Raw genomic sequence first — 6,000 nt, 5'->3', positions numbered from 1 at the left:
GTAAAGCAATAAAGAGTGCAGTGGAAGAAACAAACAAAAAACGGCGGGATTGGTACAGAGGTTGAATTATAGATTGGACGCGTCAGAGTGTCGACGAGTATCGGGAAAACATGTAAATTAGTACGGAAAACCAATCACAAATGAAGACATCAACCGATGCATCGGGGGTAGTGAGGCAAAGTAAAGGATGTGTTGATAGCTTTCTCCGCTTGCCTGCCTCTAAAATTCCCCCAAATCGCCAGACGCCCGTGCATCTGCGTACATCGAAACAATGGCGGCAAACGCAAACGAGATAAACTTTAATTCCGTACGTTCCAAGTGTAGAAGTAAATTTAAAGCTATAATTCCCGCACTTCGAGTCCACGTGTTGTTTATGGTGCCACCGAGAGAAGCAAGACGAGAAAGTTAACGCTCGGCATGCAGCAATTATTACTAGCCAACATAACAATACTATGTAACTTCTGTTTCCGTTTCTTTGTTCAAACTATTGGGGCAAAAGCTTAACGGCATGTATGCGAAACGTCCACACATTAGAGACATATTTCATATTGCATTGGTGCAACGTTAGGGTGTTTAGTTATGAGTTACCTATTTTTCAAACCAAAGTATATCGGTATACTATAATCCCAGTGCAAAATGGCCGTTATCAAGAAGGGCAAGAAGGTGTAATGCTGCCTGTAGTTCAGCTCATGTATGTTTTAGATAAACTGTATTCGACACAAAAAAAAAAAAACAAACTTGATCTCAATCTAGTGTGCGCGCGTTGGAGCAAAATCCGAAGTCTTATGCTTTGTGCTAAAAAAAAAAAAAACTAAAACAAAACAAACAAAACCCAGAATCTAATCTCTAGCAAAACAAAATTATTTGTTGATGTTTTTCGTCCATTGTAAATAGGTATTTTGTAAGCCGTAGGAAGTGACGAACGTAAATTGCCATTAATAAATGTGACGATTTTTTGAATTTTCATCGTTGCGTTCGTGTGTTGATTCGTAATGTTTTGCGTTTCAGTTTGGTGACATTTTTATGCTTTTTGAAAGGAAATAAAGTTCTGATGTTTGTGTTTCATGGTTAAGACTGTTTTAATTGTTAAGTATTGTTAGGAGATTTATTGACTTTTTTGAAAGAAAATTACTCTATTACTTAAGTAGTATTTTGTTGATAAGGTAAAAACACAGGAAGTAGGATGAAAAAGCAGAAAAACGACTGAAATTTACCAGGAGTCTGGGTTCAAATCCTGCACCGTTTTCCTGTAACAAGGACTTACTATCCAACTATCAAGATGGTTCTGATGATTTAATTGGAATCCTATGATTGAGTTTACAGCGACTGTAGGTATTTCTTACTGAGCAAGTAAGGGTTCCTATGATATTTGTTTTCCACAGAAGTTTTTCGTGGCGATTTCTCTTCTCTAAAGCTGCTAGAAAAACTTGGATATATTCACTTTAAAGGATCTGCCAGAAGCTGTCTGCCGATTTCGTAGGGATTATGGTGATGTGGGAGGCTACTTGGCAAGGAATAGCCAAGAGCATCGAAGGTCCATCATTATTGTGGAGAAGGCGGGAGGATAATGAAGGATTATTGAACAGCGGATCGACGTAAGTCAAGTCATTGAAAGCTGAGCAACCTCAAGCAACAACACCTCAAGGATTTTGATGGTAGCAAACCTTATGATGGATTTATACATTCTCTCGATACAGAATTTGAGAATACTAGCCAATGGCGACCAAATCACCTAGCAGTATTCCAAAAGCGAACTGACCAGCGAGTAGATTGGTACCTTATAGCATAGAGGATCAGTCAACACGCTTCAAAACTCCAAATTTTTTGCCTTAAGATCAACAATAAGATTAAGAATTAACTGGTGTTTTAGAGCTAGTAATGGAAGAATTTTCCATCTCCCTGGTAGTGCAGTTTCTATCTTCAAAATGAGAAAAGTTCCTTGAGAAAAGTCGAAACGAGATCTCGATTGGTTAGGACAATGGAAAGATGTCCACCCCTCTTAAGGGGTCAGCAGTGATTTAGACTGATTGAGCCTAAATTACGTGTCTAAGCTCTATTATTTCCGTTGCATCATCTCAGCACTCAAAGCGATCTCCACCAGGACAGGTTCAAACGATGTCTTCATCGTATCCATTAATCCATGCCCAGCGCACCTTGGTGACCAAGCGTGCCCTCTGTGTGACCTAACCGTCGAGAAACAATCCCTCCGTGTGTCCGGGGTTAGGTGATTTAAATTAGATTTCCATCAAAGGCTGCAGGTGCATGGGCGTGTGTGTGTGTGTGTGTGTGTGTGTGAGGATAATTTCGCCGGTTCAAATCGAATCGTCACTTATTTAGCTCCACAAACGCTGGCACCTTCGTCGATTGACCGACCGGCCAGACCGGTGACGTCTAATCAGAAGGTCGAGGACCACAGCCGCCACCGGCTCGTCACCAGCAGCAACATCCCGTCGTCCCTGTGGTCCGTCCGTTGAAGCTAAAGCGATCTGACTTCTTCACTGCTGCCGGTAACACCCGTACGTACCAAGGCGAACACATCGACACCGAATTAATCTGTGTGTTAAGATGCGTGTAAATTGGGTCAAGCGTGTAATTAATTGAAATTTGTGAATATCAATTGACGGTTGCAGCCATACGACGGAGTCCCAGCTTGCTGGGGCGGTGCATTGATTTAAAATGTGGTTTTCAATGGCCGAACCCCGTACGTCTTTGGTCGGTGGGTGATTTAGCATTGGTTGGTCCGGGTCGGCCTTGGTACCAGCTGGCGGCTTTCGTACGATAGCATCGGGGCCAGTTTGGTTCGATCCGTACCGTGCAAGCTTCCGGCTTGTACGGTTGCGGTCACCCCAAATCCCGCTTCCTGCTGCACGTACATTCCAAAGCCAAGCATCCGAAGGACTGCAAGGGTTTTCTCCCGGCTATCGACGTCTTTCCGGTCCAGCACGCCGGGTCCGAATGTTGGAATTTTCACGCCCGACCACGCGTGCCTAGAAGCGAACGCATGATGGAATCCGCTTCCCGGTTTGCATACACTTGAAACTATTGCAAAACGCATCGGCCCGGTACACGCTGCAATGCTGGAAGGTATTAGTTTATATTAAAAAAAATCCTCAATCGGGCCGGAACCAATTCACCGCAACTAATACTTGCCTCATCGATGAACTTCATCCAATCGAAATCCCATTTTCTAGCAATGCATACAACATGAAAGAGGGAGATCGAGCAAAGAAAGAAGGCAAAATAAAATATAAAAAAACCACGATGCACTAAAACTCGCACCACTGTTGTTGGCTCTCGGCTTGAATTGCATCGGTGAATCAAACGAAGAGCCCTTTTTGGAGAGGTTTTATTTTTGTGCTTTTTCTTGCACTTGGAATTCCAAAATTGAGGTTCGTCCAACTGGTTGTATTTTTGTTTTAAAAAGCCCGAATGCGGCTCTTTTCATCACACCAAAAAATGCATCTGCCATTGCACGCATCGCCACACGTTGCGAAATCGAAACGAGCTGCATAAAAGCGGCTTTCATGCGAAGCAATCCGATGCACCGGAAGTGGTGCCCGGGCGACGAGTACTCAAGCGCAGGTTCGATGTTGTTTCTTTTTCTCCGTTTCGACAAATCATGGCTGCATGCGTTTTTTTGCTCCACAGAGAGACTTCCTCCAACTATTTTCTAGTACCATTAATCGACTGCACTGCAGCGCCATCGAACATCATTCGCAGTTCGCAAAGAACCATCGAGGCCTGCAATAATCGGAATGACGGCCAATTTCAATTCCCAATTTGGTAGTTTTGCTCAGTTTTGGGCAGTGCCGAGATGAATGTCGGATGGACGGTGTGTTTTGTCTGTCGAGTTGTACGTTGGGACATGATCAAACATTGCCTACACTGGACCGGGCGCTTATGAGTCCCTTGGGAGTGTATAATCTGCTTTACGGGCGGCTTTTTTGGAGGTAAGTTTTATGCGATTGATGAGATTGATGAAGTATTCGGGTGATGATACTTTGAAGTATCGGGTTTCAAATAATGTCTAACAGTTGTTAGATTGTTTGTTTAGTTTTGCCATTTTAATAGATCTCGTTGCTTTGTAACCCAGCAAGTCGGTATCGGTTGAGGGCTTAAATGATTACATCTTTGTCAGATGTCTCTCAAATATGGGTGGTTGGGTTACACAATTAATGAGACCAGGAACTCGTCAAGCAAAAGAACCCTTAATCGATTAAAAAAATATGTGGCAAATAACTTTAAAATTGTAGGACAAACTCGACATCGAGACTATATGTGACAATGGAGGATTCATCATACAATATTCATATAGTCATGGATATTCTATACCTTCTGACGACTGATCTGCCGTTCGTCCGAACTTAGTAAATTGTTGAACCGGGCAGAAGAAAACTTTTAAGGCCTACCTTTTCGTCTAAATTTTCCTCCAAATTTCTAACATTTTCTGATAAGCTTAAATGTCACAAAGCGACCAAATATTCAAATGATTTTCCTAAATTGTTTAGCCCTTTTTCAGATGGTTTGATGTTGTTGATGATGTGTACGTCAGAATCTCCAACATACCCGGTCTCAGCCTGGACATGAGAGAAACGGTAAGTCAAACCTTAGTTGTCATTCGTGCATACGTCAGAAAGCCCAGGGAGAAAGGATGTTCCGACGTTTGACTGTTAGCAATTCAGAGTATCCGTCCATTGGGCAGTGAGTTGTTCAGTTAATATTCTGATCATTAGATACCCTACGGTGCACAAGAGTAAATATTGAGCTACAACAATATGATTGTACTTTAGTCGTCATTAGTAACATTTTAAATTTATTGTTGTGAATTTGCTTTTGCAAAACTTTAGAGACACCTTACAATGACTCGTTTTTTAAATGCATCAAAACCATCAGACAAATTTTCGTTTTCGTTTTTTTTCACATACATACACATGTGTCCTCTTTGCAAAGGCCCCATTCAGTTCGCCGTACACAAGCTTTCGCAACCTTTTTTCCCTTAGCAGCAGCAACTCGCCCAACATTTCATTCATTGCGCCCCCGGATTCGGTGAAAGAGAATTTTTCTTAATTGTTTGCCCACCGAGTCGTGATAGGGGATTGCTACATTTGCATACCGTGTCCCCCTTTCTTCCTCACGCGTCCCCACCTCGCACCCTTGACCTGCACCACAATCGGTGCAATCGTTCACTTGGAAAGTGGCATAATAGATTTCCGATGCGCTTCCAAAACGATTCTAATGCACCGAACCATCGTGTATCCTATTGCTCGCCCCATTTCGTTCTACCGCACCCCGGCACAGCTCGGTACGCTCGTTCGCTTGTTATTGATTCGTTTGTTCGCGGCGGCACGAAAGGTGAACGGTGGCGAACAGGACATGAGCAAACATAAAAATGAATTAGTGTACTTTAGCTACGCAAACGTTTATTTCTCGATTCATTGCCAAGATATATTGGAAAAGCGATCCTTGTTTGCGATTCCACCGTACGCGTCGCACCCTGGCAGCGCATACAAACGGTGGTGTGTATTGGTGAATGAATGAATGTAGTTGGCCGGGGGTTTGGGCGGTGGGAGTTTGCGTTTTTATTGAATGAGTTGACTATTTTTTCTCCCTGCGAGCGGGTTAGATTTCAGTGAGCGCAAACAAAAAAAAAAAAAAAAAAAAAGATTGGATATTCGTTCTATGCCGGCCCAAAAGCACGGCAACAACGATTTTTCTTCATTCAAGCAGGAAATTCAAGCCTAGCCGAAAGACACGATACAAACACACGCGCTTGATGGTGTTACACCACAAAACACACGGAATGGTTGGTATAACATTTTATGACGGTTGCTGTACAAGGTATTTTATTGTACTCTTTTAGCTGGCTGCTGGCTGATACAACACTGGTCCCTGCCGAGACCGAAAATAGTAACAGACAAAGTTGCCGTGTTGTGTATCGGTTGGTATCGGTTCGTTGCGTGGAAACATCGATTCATATTGGTAGACTGTAGCGCGCTTTGA

Source organism: Anopheles maculipalpis, chromosome 2RL (assembly GCF_943734695.1).
Source record: "Anopheles maculipalpis chromosome 2RL, idAnoMacuDA_375_x, whole genome shotgun sequence".
Lineage (NCBI taxonomy): Eukaryota > Metazoa > Arthropoda > Insecta > Diptera > Culicidae > Anopheles > Anopheles maculipalpis.
This window is presented reverse-complemented; position numbering follows the sequence as displayed.